Here is a 15,720-nt window from a genome sequence, read left to right as displayed (position 1 = left end):
ATAACTAAATATATCCCAGATGGGAGTGTCTCCATGCACAAAATCCCAGTCTTGGTGCAAGGCCTTCTTTTGGAGATGCTGTTATTTCAGAAGGGCTTATCTCTGGGCTGCACAGCAGCTTCCTACCTGCCTCAAAATTAGGTGCAATGCACCTACGGCCTTGTTCCTGCAGCCCGATGGGTCTCAAAAAGCTACGGGTGGGAGGGGATTCGGCTTGGCTACGTTACAGCATGAAGTCCTCTATCTACTCTGAAAATCATAACAATAAAATTTTGGAAGATGCTGTGGAATTAAAACCTTTAACACGGCTGAAAGACTAATTATTCTGATATTTAACAAGATAATACAAATCTTGAACATTAAGAAACTTCCCAAACCAAACAATACTTAAAATAAATGAGTTGGCTAGCTCATCCTAACAAACTTTCCGTTTACGCTGAACATTTAGCTACATTTCTAGAAAATTACTATATGCCTTCTAGGAAGAATTGCCTGCCTGAACAATATACAGTGCAGAGCACAGTAGAAGATGCAAGTTTGGGAAGTAAAAACATGTAAAACATAAACCAGAGTGCACCACTAGGTGGCAAAATGGTGTTGTCAATGTAACATCACCGGGCTCCAGCTTCACTGACGCTGTTTTTAGAAACCTGGCTTGCCGAAACAGGGATGCTTAGAAATAAATAGTGCATTGTAATATTGCAGCGTGTTTCCATTTGCTGGAAAACCGCCATTGGTCTGTAGCCTTACTTCACACTGTTACTGACAGGATTTCTCTTACTGCATAGCTTGTCTTTGGCAGAAGTCAGTAGCCAATATCTGCTCATTTGTATGCCCAGCTTTCCAGGTTTGTTTCCATCTGACCTAACAAGTTTGATGAGACAGCTGGTACTACTCACTCACAGTCGTAGACTTGCAGACTATGAAACTTTCTTACATTTTGTCTCATCTTGCACAGTATACAACAGGAACCACTCTGACCTCAGTAGAATTATACAAGTACAAAAAGGTGAGATGGAGAGAAAAGTCAGATTACATTCATAGGTAGAGCCTAGGTAATGTTGTAAAGATGCTGTGAAACAAAATATAAAAAGTTTTGGTACTACCAGATAGATAATGCAGATTTCCTCTATGAACTGGGCTGGGGTGCGGTGCTTTGAGCGGCTGGGCAGCCTCACCCCTGCGGGCTCTGAAGCCCCCAGCACTCCCCAGAAACAGGTCTGTGATGTGCACACACTGCACGGCAGAAAAGTGATAAACAACTGCAGTTAATATCTAATCCAAAACTGAAATGAAAAAAGCCATCGTGGGACACCCTTGAATACTGTTAAAGCCATGGGACTTACCACTGTTTATTACTCTTTCCTTTGGCTTCTAGTTGCTGTGACGATGGAATAACTTTTTCTCTGCAGACTGTGGTGCGGCCAACTCCAGTCTGTTCCCATCTATTCCTTTGCAGTGTGCCCTGTCCGCATTTGTCTGTTTTCTTCTTCTCAATCTGTATTGGTCTTGAATCACTCCTTTATCTGTTCCACAAACTAAATTTGCTCTTATAAACCTGCCTTAGCTGCAGAGTACCCGGCTTTCTAAAGAAATGCCAGGATTTAATAGACGTATTGACTGCAGAATAACCTGCAAATAGCGAAAACTGTACTAAAACTGTCACAAATCAAACAGAGGCCAAGCACAGCTTTCTTTGCCTCTGAACCTTTTTTTTTATTATTCCCCAAGAAGTTAATATTTAAAGAAAGAGCAGGATTTGAGTTTGCTCCAGTCTGCGGGATGTTCCCAGCCTGTCGGTGGGATGACGGGCATACGGCAGCTGGTACGAACCAGGCCCAGTCCCAGAGGATCTTCAGTCTCAGACAGTAAAAACCCTCTGACATCTTGTCTAAATGATATCCATTCTGCTGTACCCTGTCAAATCAACACGATGTGCTCAAACGAGAAACTGAAATGAAGAGTATGCTTTAAATATGCTGTGGTCCCAACGGGCATCCCACGAGAAACACCCCCAGCTCTGCACTGCAGCCTTCCCGGTGACTTCCTGCCCGCCCTCTGTACACACATCCAGGGTCACATCCCACGCGCATTTCATGAAGTCATGAAATTACGTCATTAATGGATGGACAAGTGTAAATGCTGAAAATCAGGAATACAAAATCAAGGTGAACCAGCTGGAAAATGGAAAAAAAATCCTAACACCAAACCCAGTAAATACTTTTTCTGTACCTACTGATTCAAATTCTTCATTGAAAGATCATAATTTTGCAAATTCTCACCATAGCATCATAATTATGTTGTTGGCTGATGACAGCTGTGCCTTTGGTTTATACTATGAATCTCTCACAATAAACTTTTTAATTAATATTTGATTCTATAATTATAGTTTTCAGGGGAAAATTCACTTTCTATTTACAATAGAAAATAGTTGCTGTTTTGGAGTGAGGACTGTATATTGGATTGAGGTTGTATGTTCTGTTACTGACCAGCAAGTATGATACACTGTCCCCATCTTAATTTGAGGTAAAGCCTCATTCACAGATCATTTTGAACAAACCATTAATGAATCCAATGAGGTAACACTCAACAATTTATTTTTTTTGTTGGGTTTTTTTTTCCCTCTCTTATATTGTTGTGTTTAATTCCAAACCTTAAACATACATTTATACAGCAGAGAAGCAAGACCCATGTTTGGTCTTCTTGTGAAGAAAAATCAGAGGACAGGACACGGATGAGTAACAGTCAGTTTCTGGTTTGATAAATACACATCGTTTCTGCAGAAATACAAGCAACATTACCGAGTTCGTGGTTCAAATTCCATATACATCCAGAATTCTTTCCAAGGAGACAAAGAGTTTGTGTGATTATGGCATGGTAGGTAAATTATTTTCAGCTATCTGCCACACTTACCAGTGTATTTCTGCCAGTATGTTTCTGAGAAACAAACTGGAAAACAACCCAAACATTTGTAAAACTGAACTAGCCCCAGGCAGGCTGTGTCCCAGGAATAGAGGAACGGATGTTATTTATGGAGTACTCACATTACAGAAAATCAAGGGAATGAGGGTGCAGTAAAGACTGCACTGACAGATGCAGAGCTAAATCAGTCAAAAGTATTGTACATAATTAGGCTAAAAAAGTCACATTTGTAATCTAGCAGAAAACCCTCTTAATTAGAACATGCTAATGGAGAGTCTGTTCTCCCTTGAGTGGGCATACTGAATAAAAGACTATTTTTTAAAAATGTCTGGAATAAAAAAAAATGTAAACGAAATAAAATACTGACCTACCTAAAAATAATATTCACTAGCTTATGACTTAGCCTGGTATTTTTCTTTTTCTTCTAGTCCCAATCAGGCCATATCTTTATAAAGGCTGGAGACTGAAAATGCAGCTTTCATTCTTCTTTAGCATCTCACCTAACATCAGCTGACCTCTTGGCGCCAGCAGAACATACGTGCATTACGCTGAAATTATGTTAATAACAGAAAACAGTGGTTGCAATACAGTCTGGGCACTTCACTGTCTGATATAATGCATCGTGGTTATCACTAGGTGATTTTTGTAGAAGTTGTCTGAGCTTTAGCCCTCTGCCAGAGCAGGTCTGCAGCACCCAGGTATGATTTAGCTGCCAGTGGTCGCTGGAGCCTCGGAGGTGACAAGGTTCCAAGTCTTGCTGCCAAAACTGGAGCTGTCAGGCTGACAGCAACCGCAGGCAGTTTGCAGCAAAAGCAATTAGTACAGAGCTGGTCAGAGGGAGCCAGAAAGAATCCTGAAGTCACAAATCCAGTAAGCAGCTGAGCTGAGACGCAGGAATAACTAGTTCACAGCAGCCTAAAAGCTTCCCCTTAGGCTGTACTGCATTTCATGTGTGCCGTAATGCGTCACACTTCGGCACGGCAGTGGACAACTTGGTTGCCCTTCTAACAGCACATCAGCTAGCACAGACTTCCCATGCTGTCTGAAAGTGATTCATAGTCTGAGTTATCACAACGAATCATTTTAATACCTAGCCTGAGTTATCACGACGAATCATTTTAATAGCTATACTCATGTTTATAGCTAAATGCATATAGCTAATGTAACACTGCATGCGAAGACAAAATATTGTCCCCTAGTGTTTTGTTAAACAGTCGAATGCTTTCAAAAATTGAAATGTCAGAATATGTGATACTGCATCATTTCATAGTTATTTTGGAGTGAACATTCCAGCAGAAGTTAATATTTATTCATTTAAAATAAGTCAAATTTATAGTTAGACTTATCACAGACACAGCATTTCTTACAAAACTGATAGAAATCATAAGCTATGGCAGCTGTCAGTTTGTCCCAAACAGCAAGGTCACATGCAGAATCTTTTGCTGATGATTTTAGTTTACTATAAACCCAACACACCTTTCAGGCCTCACCTTGTCCACATAGTTTTTGTGAAGGTGTTTGGGCTGCAGCCGTTACAATGCGATGTTTGGACTGCTCGTCCCTGTGACTGAAGGGGACCATAATCAAAAGAATAAATGTTAACTCAGATACTTGGAATGAAAACTATCAGAATTTCATTTATTCACACACTTCTGTACTAATTAGAATTCCTTTGAGCAAATGAGATTTTTTATAGTGTTTGCCAAACATGATTTGTTTGACCAAAGTATTTTATGTTTATAGAGGAAGTCAATGAATGACCTATCAATATAATGCACGAGAAAGGAGAGTCTAGCAGTCTTGAAGTTTCCATTCTACTGTTGGTAGCATTCCAGACTAGGTACCTCTCACACTTTTGGTACAAACATACGAATCTGATACAAACTTTACAATGTCCACAGCCTGATACACTAGGCATCTTGAATTTATTTTATTTCCATAGTTTGCTTGTGGAGGTGATACTCCCTGATACTCCCTTAGGGCTACAAAGATGATTAGAGGACTGGAGCATCTCTCTGATGAGGAAAGGCTGAGAGAGCTGGAGAAGACTGAGAGGGGATCTTATTAATGCTTATAAATATCTGAAGGACAGATGTCAAGAAGATGGGGTGGTGCCCAGTGGCACGACAGTGGTGCCCAGTGACAGGACAAGGGGCAATGGCCACAAACTGGAACACAGGAAGTTCCATCTCAACATGAGGAAAAACTTCTTCACTTTGAGGGTGACTGAGCACTGGGACAGGCTGCCCAGAGAGGTTGTGGAGTCTCCTTCTCTGGAGAGATTCAAAACCCGCCTGGATGCCATCCTGTGCAACCTGCTGTAGGTGATCCTGCTCTAGCAGGGGGGTTGGACTAGATGATCTCCAGAGGTCCTTTCCAACCCCTACCAACCTGTCATTCTGTGAAATCACAGACCTATGCGTACACAGGCATTTCTACAAACCCCAAAGCCTGATCCCTGGCCACCCCGCAGCTGCAGGCCGCACATTGCCACAGGTTGGTGCCGGCCTAGAGAGTTCACACAGCCTCGCCTGGAAGTCTCCCGATCTGATCACGCCTCCTGCTCTAAGCCCTGACAGCTAATGCCGTTCTTAGAGGACACATGAAAACATGGGACTCAGTCAGCTACTCCAGCTGTATGAACACTTTTCATGCTATTTCAGATGAGCAGTGAGGTGCAATCAGCACTCCATTCATTGCTCCCAGAACTCATTTTCCTCCCTGTAGGGCCACAAGCTTGAACAATGCAGGCGCAATGAAATAAAAACTATGTTCTTAACTCAAAAACCACATCTATACATGCTTCAAGTAAGCACTTAGTTCACAAAAGAAACACAATATTTTCTAGACTGTAAAGCTGAAACATTTCTTTGGGCACGCTGTCAAGATCATCTATTTGAACTAGTGTCAGCCACTGTTAGAAGCTACACAATACGCCAGTTGTTTCCATTCGATAGGTTACTGTGTACTATAAATAAGAATGCACAAAAGAAGAAAAGATGCAGTTGTGTTCCATCTTGGACAGTTAAATGGAGTGAGTTATTTCTCTTTTCAGATTTCTCTGTACATTTTTTATATTATGGAATTATTTTTCTCAAAGCGTTCTATCAAAATACATAGCTCCAAAATCACAGTTGGCATAAATCAGATTGCTGTACTTACGCCAGTGGAATTCTGTTTATTTGTACAGTTGATAATTTGCTCAGAGTTTATGTGCCTAGACATTGGCATCCATAGCTCAATGCCATTAAAATGTTCTAGAACATTCCCAGTGCATACAAATACAACTACAAACCACTGTGACATTAGCTAATTTTGAGGTTGGTTGGGTTTTGTTATGGTTTGGGTTTTTTGGGGGGGGTTTTTTGGTTTTTGTTTTTTTTTTTCCAGTGGAATCACAAGAATTTCAACACACAAGGTAATGTCTCCACTTCTGGGGTGTACTGTGGTATTTTGTACCAAAGCTTTGTTACACTGCAAACTCATTTACAATAGTTTGCTACAATGACATGTAGATCTATTGTTTCACTACTGTTGTTTTACTTGTTAGCTTCTATGCAGTCCGAAATTTCAGCTTCCCTCACTGAAGTACTTTTTCAGCCAATTTTCCTGTCACTCAGGTTAGGTGGGATTCATGTCTCCAAGGTCTTATCATCTGAAAAGTGGTGTAATCTAGGCTAGTCATATAAGTTTCCTTTGTAATCAGTGTAAAGAAACCGATAAATCTAGGAGGTGAGTCATCTAATCCCCAAATGGTTGAATACAATAGGAGACAAACTGTCTTTCAGAAGTTTCTATCTTTCCCATTGCTTACATGGACAGTAACATCGACTAGATAAATTGCTTAGATTAGATACCTAATTTCTAGATAGCTAAAATGGGAAGGAAAAAAAATCTTGATTAGTGGAAGGAGCATAGTTTGGACATACCTGATCTACCTTTCACCTCGGTGGCACCACAGATGCCAGCACGCACTGCAAACCCATCCTAGGCGAAGAGAAGGTTATCTTGTGGCCAGTTCCATGGTGCTCTCTCTGGACTCCTGTGGTGCCAAGAACAGGTCACGTAACTCAGGACTAGCCACGTGCTGCTGCAACGTCTAGTGGGCTGCCCAGGAGTAGAGGTCAGAAAGCCAGGACGTGTAGGCTGACATAGGCAGGTGGTGGTCAGGGAACAGCGGGAGTACTATTGCACATCAGGGTTCACTGAACTGTGCACATCCAGCTCTTGCTGTCCCGGGAGAATTTGAGGATTCCTTCTATTTCTCTGTATACAGTATTCTACAATGCATGTTCACATCCGCTACATGTCAATATGTTTTAAAAGAAATGTTGAGTAATATAGCTCCTCCTGATGCTTTTTGCGTTGAAATGAAGACCTGTTATCAGTAAGAGTCCAGGCTTCCCAGTTATGATCCCTCCTATTTCTTTCTCCATAACCTCATCATATCCACTTGCTCTCTTCCACCAATTATGACAGCAATTACAGTGAATAGCTCGCAAGTTTCCCTGATAAACAGTATTTGCTGGATCTAGTCATGTCAGCATATTACCGCCCTCAGCATTCACTGTAGTTTCTTTGCAGTAGGTTATTGCATCTGCAATAGGAGGAGCAAGTTAACGCATATCAGCTTCACAACTGCTATACCTCACTGCCAGCCATGGTTGATTAGAAGGATACTAGGCAACAGCAGGGAGAAAAATGAGCTGAACACAATCTTCTAACCATAGCACTGTCAGTTGTATTTGCAAATTAGTAGAAGATTTGTATTATTTTATAGAAGAGTAATGAGGAACTCCAATGAACTCAGAGAACTCAGGCTATATGCTAATAAAAAGGACAAAGCTAATTTCTTGCAAATAACAGCAAAAATTAACAAAGTTGTCATGCTGATTAGCTACAGTTTGGGTGAATAACTGGGACAGAAAAGATGTGTAGAATTTGGGGCTCTAGCAAAATAACCCTTCAGCCTTTCCATCCTCCTCCTCATCCATCCCAAAAAGACCCTCCTCCTTTTCTGGGACGTGAGAAATGGCCAGTGACAGACTCAGAACCAAGTCCTGAATCTGAGGAAAGGCAGCGTAAAACTGCACAAGTTAATGATTAAAAGCCATCTGATTGAAAAGGAAGAAGTCACTACAGGAAAAGTATTTATGATCTAGCTCCGCAACAAAAGATGTGAAGCCAGACCAGGTAGACAGAAAGACTATCGGAAGGTAACAATTGCAGTCAGAGTTTTCCTTTCCCACCATTAAAATATTTCTGTTGTTCAACAGTCAGTAATATAATGTGGGCAGGAGCTACATATGGAACAGAGATACGGTAACAAAAACCAGATTATATTTTGGCTGTATTTGATTCTAATTGACAGAACAACAATGACAGGCCCTTCTCCAGTATTTCATAACTTGTTGAGAAGCAGAACTAATGAGGTTTTCTGGAATCAATAGTGGCAGTCAACAGCACTGGCCCCTTTTGGGCATGTTTTTCACACTAACCATGGTAACAGTGTTAAGTGTTTCCATTAACGTAACTCTATGTCACTTGCCATACTATGCATTATTTAATGACCTTTCTCAGACATGTAATTGCTTTTTAAAATCAGCAGGTGATTTGTAAGATTGTTTGATTGTATCCCTTGGAGTTGGCTCGTCATACTAGCCCAGCTTTTTGCTGTTTTTAAGAGCCTAGGATGAAATGAACTGGCTAAATAGAGAGGGCGAGCGTTCACACAACGCCCAGGCTGGAAACCTGGAGGGATTTCATAGTAATCTGATGCCCAGAGAGTGCAATAATATAAAGGACCAGTTCAAAGCCATAGGAACAGCTGTAGAGTTTAGTAAGGGGTCCTATGATTGTCTGTTAGCTTCTCATTTTGAACAGATCATTTCCTGATGGTTTTCCCTGATTGATTCAATGGCTTTATCATTATTTAGTGACAGTATTTGATTTCTACATCCTTTTCAAAGTTTCAGTATAAAATCAGAAGCATTGTGTCAGACTTGGTTGTCATCCCTCATTCCTTCTTTTCAGCCGTGACTGTTTATTTATTGAATGTATTCCACCTACCCTCCAGCTATTAGCTATATATTGTCTCCATAGCAATCCCTCTCTTCTTCTCAGCACAGAAGCAAAAGCAGAGGCTTGGTAATTGTGATTTTAGATGCAAGGTGTCATTTGAATGCTTTCAGGAGTGCAAACAGCAGGGGACATGGCATTTCTGACACTTTTGGATAGCATCACTGTGTGCATTATTTTTTTCTATATTCATGTTTCATCAACCATTTGCAAATTTTCATTTGTCTTGACTTATTTTAACATTGGTTTTGCTCACATTTTATAATCATTAACAATATGAACTTAATAATACTGTGTTCTTCTCTTCAGGCTGCTTTCCTTGTGCAATTTTACATTTACACCACACATCTTAAGAGGCCTTTACAAATTATCCTTCCCAAAACGTGGGGGAAATCACTTGGTTAAACTCCCAAGACAGCAGGTGAATAGGACTCTAGCTCCCACAAACCTTTGACAGATCTTTTCTATCATTTTGGCTTTTTTTACAACAAACCAGTATTGTTATTATCAAGCAAGCTCACTCTCTCTCCACAGCCGACAACAGTTAGCATACATCTTTTTCCTTGAATTCTTCACAACTAATCCCATACCTATGAGAAAGAATACATTTTTGTGTGTGTTAAGAACATCACCCAAGGGATTGGATGTTCTTTTTCTGCTTCATCCAAGTTTCTGCTTCCATGTTCAAACAGTCTTTGTGTACTAACAAAAATGGCACCCTACACCTAGAGTTTATTACAAAGAACTAAGCCTAGTAACGCACACATTTACTATGAATTGCAATGTTGCTAGATAGCAGCTGAAACATAGTAATGATATCTATGTCACCATGAAGCCCTTTTTATTTTGTATGATTATTTATAGAGTGAATTATGCATGGATGGTTCTTTAGAACGCAGCGAGCTTTGGGCTATACCTTGGATAATGTGCTGTCTAGCATGAGCCTTAACTAAACATTACGTAGAACCACGACAGTAGGGGCAGACAGGTTTATATATCATAACAGGGTGGAGCAACTAAGCCAAGGAGGGTTGACAGGCAGAAAGTTGATAGAAAAGGTGGTTACATTTAATATGGGAAAAGCAAAAAAGGTCAGTGAAGTATAACATTTTCCAAGTAGGAAGAACTACAGGGGGTATTTAAATGGAGGGTAACGACCCAAAGTGAAGTTCGGCCAGCATCGTAATACCCACTTCTAAAAAAATCAGCAAAGGGTACTGTGTTATTAAATGCCATACTTATTTCTGAAAGTCTATACAGGTTCATTCATGCAAACTAAAGGAAAAGGGTTAAATATTTGTAAGCTTGCACTTTGGCTTTGCCTTAAGGTAAATAAAGCCCACTGTCAGATACTCTGTGCAGCAAGAGCATTATCTGAAGTTCACTGCAATTCTTTAAATATTCATTATAGATTAAGTGGGATCAATATAAGGGTCTAAATAAGATCTTTATATCCTTTCTGTTGGAAAGTACTACAGTTTGGAGGAAACCTTGCTTTTCTCTCTGTATCTTTCAGTTTATTCTCACACAACTTCTACATAATTTTATGAGATTTTGGTATACTATAGTTGGAAAGGTCTTTATTCATCAATGAGTGTATTAAACAAAATTAAAGAAGGAATGATCCATCTGTGAGACTCTTGACTTCTTGTTGTCAACCAGTGCTTGAGTGGTTTATGACTTCTTTCTCTGTTTTTAGCAATGACCTGATTCAATACTATTCTCCTACTATACACATTTCCTACTATTAAGGCCATGTCATTCCACAATTCTACACTGATATGCAGAGATGATGCACTGGTTGAGTTAAGGACCAAGTACCAGGGTTCTGCAAAAAGATGTAGTGCTATTTATTTATGTGGTTTCCCTAGCAGTCTATCCATGCAAGAGCCCACGAGGAGGAAATGAACTTGGAAGAGCAGAAAGAGGGTTTGGAAACAAGCCACCTTTAACAGGAAGATCAAATGATGGTTTACTTTCGTTGTTATTTAATAGTCAGGAAGACTCCATGGAAGAGTTAAAGCTTAAATCTTTGCATATTTACTGTGTTAAGAGATGGAAGTATTTTGGAATAATTCCCTACCTAACTAGGCTTTGGAAAAAAAGCTCTGACAAAAAAACAGCCTCAAGAGATTAATCAGTATTAAACTCAGGACAATCATGTTGGTAACAGGCAGCAATTGACAACTTAAGTTACAAAAACATTTCTTATTAAACAACACTGTTCAATGTTCAGTATTGTTTTGAATCAAATTTAATTTTCACTCTTCTCAGGTTCAGCCTTTTGTATACTTGTTCCACAGATTGACAGCGTACATCTTGGCAAAAAGAAGTAGCAACCAAAACTAGCTAGTCTCAAAGCAGAAAAAACTGCACGACAAGTGAGAGAGGCCTTTTTTATGATTTAGCATAAAAAAATGCTTCGTGATAAAAACCACCGCAGTAATTCAGTTTATACATATTAAAAGCAGGAACCTAAGGGCAGATATGGAAATCTTGTTTTTAACACAACTTACAATTTACTTCTTCACTACTATAAAGTATCTTTGTGGATATAAGGTTTAAGGAGAAAAAAAAAAAAGACTAGAGTAAATAATATTGTCTTTAGTCACACAAAATCAAGATACTAATATTTGCAACACCAGTTTATATAAACAAACCATTTTCTAGCCTCACTTACCAAAAAAGTTTCCTCACTGAGGTGTTTTTACATGATTGCCCATTGCAGTATTTTAGAATATTTACTGGGGAACATTAGGGGCCAGCTATCCTGAAAGAAGGGATACCACTAAAAGATAATTAATTTGAAATGATATTATTATTCCTGTATGTCAGTAATTAACATTCCTGGTCTCATCCTGGAAGTGAAGGAGAGAATGCAAAGGAAGACCATAAATTATCATTAATATCAACAAGTTTATCTTCAGGCTACAGTGAAAAAATAATAGTAGAGATAGCAAGGAAGCTTGTGCTATAGCTTCCCTGCAGCAGATTTTGTTATAGATATATTTATATTTATATTTATACACACACACATATATATAAACACAAACACATATATCTGCTTGTAAAGCCTTTGGCTTTTGCAGTATATATTAAATACACTGAAATGCCACAATTCCGTGTAGTTTAAGACCTTATTACCATTGGGAGAAGAGAAAATTCACACTGCTGCAATGTGGTGTTCACTGATGCAAGTGTATTTTTTCAGATATATTGTTGATATTTTTCTGTGAAATTACTGTTGGCATAAGAAAGAGCATTAACACAAAATACTAAGCAACATTTTTGCAGTGGAAAAAGCAGGAAAAAAAAGCAGAGGTGCCAGCATGCTAGCAGTGAGCTAAATTATTTGGATTTGTGAATTCTGAAATTCAGTTCTGTAATAAAATTAATCTACAGCTGGTTTAGAAGCATAGTAAAATATTTCTAAATAAAAATACATGTATTTCATACAGATCAATAGCATATATGATCACTAATCTGTAGTTTCATAAACCATTTACAATATCTTGCAGATGTTTTTGCAAACAGGTGTGTCAAAGTTTGAAGACCTCCCAGATTTCTTATTCCAGCCTCTTCCACTCCTCCTGTTAGTGTTTACCTTTCAGACTACAAATAAATATTTCTAAATTTGAGTATTATTAATTAGAAAATTGATCAGCATGCTGAAAATGAGAGCTTTTTTTCGTCTGTCTTTTTGTTTTTCGTTTCAACTTTGCTAGATGCGATTCTCGTTTTGCACAATGCCGACCATTTCTGTGTTGGCTGAGCGTGACCCGTCTGCATTATGTAACTGTCAAAAGCCTGGCTTGGCCTTGGATCATGTTGAAAGCCACTATTGTACAGAGGGTCACTTGCCATTTTTATGTAATTGTCCAGAGAATGTCCTAGTTCACATTTAAATGACTGTATGATACAAAATTTCTCCCAGCATTCAGTCAGGCTTTTGTTTTGCTCTGAATAGATCCTATTAAACCCCAGAAATGTATGAATAGAGAGACACCCCACTGCCTGCTTCAACCCACCAGAAGCCGTAACATGCTTGTGAATTAACAATGCGTATACATATTTAAAGAGGAAGTTAAAATGAAAAAGTTTGGTGTGAAAAATAACATTTATATTTGGACAGACTAGGCCGGTGTGGCCAAGTCAGCAGTGTAACACCTATTTCCAAGAAAGCTGCCATGTCTGGATGATACCGTTGGCGTTCCCTGTCCCTGAAATCCGGGCTCTTTGCTCTCTTGTTATGGCAATAAATAGGGCATAGCAAGCCACGAACGTTCATTACTCTTTTGTAGCGTGGACACTGGCAGAGGGTGTCCGGGTCACACAGACACTTCCAAACCATGCTGGGTTGGGAGGAGCCGGTTCCGCAGCGGAGGCGAGGTACTGCGCTACGCCCGACACTATAAGCCCTCCTTGAGGCATGGTAACGCAAAGAGGTTTTCCTGCACAGCCCTGTACGTTCAGAAATTGCCATGCTCCTGACCACTGCCCAGTGTGGGCATTCCCTGTGTAAAACCAACTCGCTATCAGTGCTAGTCACAGTGTTCTTTGTCTCTGTAATCTCCACGGTCAAGTCACATACGCGCATCACATGTTCACTCATGATGCCATAACTGGAAAGTGCTATCTGTTCTCTCCTCAGTTCTCATTATCGTATTTATCAATTACATATACTGTCCTCTTTAGATATCAGATGAGAGACTGAAGAATCAGACTACTCTGCACAATAATATAACTACAAAAGTGATTTTTTTAATGCCAACACCAGCTTCTCTTTTCTGTCAATCACCAAGATCTAAAACTTTAGTAAGACAGACTCAAAATTCAGCAGCCAGATCCAGTAAAAGGCTTGGTAAACCTGGTAGATAGACCTGTACTGCATACTTACATGCCCATACTTCTCTTTTCCAATAGCTTTCAGGTGATTTTTAACCAGTAACATAAATCAGGCTTTGAACTAAAACTGTAAAGCCTAGCAGCTGTTAGGCTAGCAATAAGCTAAGGAGGAGTTCAAAGGAACATGAAAGTTGCCAGGTATCTCCTCCATGTCTCATAATAAATTAAAAGGTTCCTTTTGTTCAGATCACACAGTTCTGTATCACAGCTATCTGTGGCAAGTCATGCAGCTTTAGTTTAACTAAGGGACAATCATGCTGTTTTGAGAATCGGCTTCACTTGTAGGATCGTTTGCAAGATCCCATTGAGGCAATTTGTAATCTCTGAGAGATTTGCCACAGCTCACTCCTAAACTATTTTAACATAGGTGTGCTGACATTAAGGAAGTATAAAACCAGATTACCTAGTTTGATTTTCCATCTATCACTGACCCTTAACTTACGTACTTGTCGTTCGACGGAGAAAGTTTGAGAGGTCTCCCCAGTGCATCGCCTGGCACGAGGTGACAGCTCTGAACCCGCCTTCCTCTCGGTACAACACAGATGCGCGATGCCTTCTGAAGAGGCTGTCCAAGCCGCTGCCAGACACAGCGCAGCCACCTCCTCCTGTTCCTGCTCACACTCCCCATCCTTTGGATTAGACAGTTCTCCCTGGGCATGTTTATGATGATTTATATATCGACTGTAGATTTTCACCTTCCTTTTTCTGGTGCGTCCACGCTAGCTCTGTAAGTAGTATTTCAATACTGGTCTCATAAAAACTTCAAGAAGAGGTAAAATCGCCTCTCTATGCACTTATTCTTTGTTTACCTATATAAACATCTGCCCCCCCTCCCCCAGGGTCCAGCATCACAATCATTCCTGGTCCCTCTGTATAACTACCTTAGCCTCCTCAAACTTAATGGCTTGTTGGCCTGCGTGTCATACGCAAGTTTTATCAGACATGGTATGATAATTAACCCAAAGTTATCACACACAGTGTTGAACAGAACAGAAATTAGTCCTGTTTTCTGCAGAACCCTTCTACAAATCCTGTGCATCGGTGAAAATCTGGACATAATATTTCCATAAGTGTCACAAATGACAAAAATACATATCTATATAAAGATAAGAAATTTTATATAAATTTTTAAACTCTGCCAGCTCACTTTTCTTAAATATCTCTAAGGTCTGAATCATTGATAAAGCATATTGTTGCCTTTTCAATCTGAATGTCATGGAATATTTAGTCAAAAACCTTACAAGTTTTAATAAAAAAAAAAATTATTTTTGGAAAATAAAATTCAGTAAAATGTTGATTGGAATTTATTTTATTCCTACATTTTGATTCATAAGGCGGTGAATTTTATATCTGTTTTCTGTTATTTTGACTGAGGCTGACCAGCCTACTGTAGCAGGCCATATCTCAGTGGCACTATTTCAATGTTAATATATATATATATATTTTATAATATTTCTGTATGCGTCATCTCATTACTACTTTTTAGTAGTTAATACAATAAGATCAGATCTGTTTTTGCAGGAACAGAAACTTGTAGAAACCTACTGTTTATACATTAATTGAACATACTTCAGAATATCTCCTGAAATGAAAAAGCACAGTACAGCCCAAACTCACACTAACTTTGCCTAGCAAAAACACGGGTTGTGATAAGACTTACTCTTCCTTTGCTCCAATATGCAAAGGAAGCGTAGAGCAGTGAGAGAGAAGGCTTATTTAAGATGAAGGAAACCTACCAGATGGGTCAGTTTAGAACTTATAAGAATGTTATAAGGTTTTGGGGTTTTTTTTTTGTTTGTGGTTTGGGTTTTTGTT

Source organism: Grus americana, chromosome 1 (genome assembly GCF_028858705.1).
Source record: "Grus americana isolate bGruAme1 chromosome 1, bGruAme1.mat, whole genome shotgun sequence".
Taxonomy (NCBI): Eukaryota; Metazoa; Chordata; class Aves; order Gruiformes; family Gruidae; genus Grus; species Grus americana.
The sequence above is the reverse complement of the archived record's forward strand: the minus strand, read 5'-3'. Positions refer to the sequence as shown.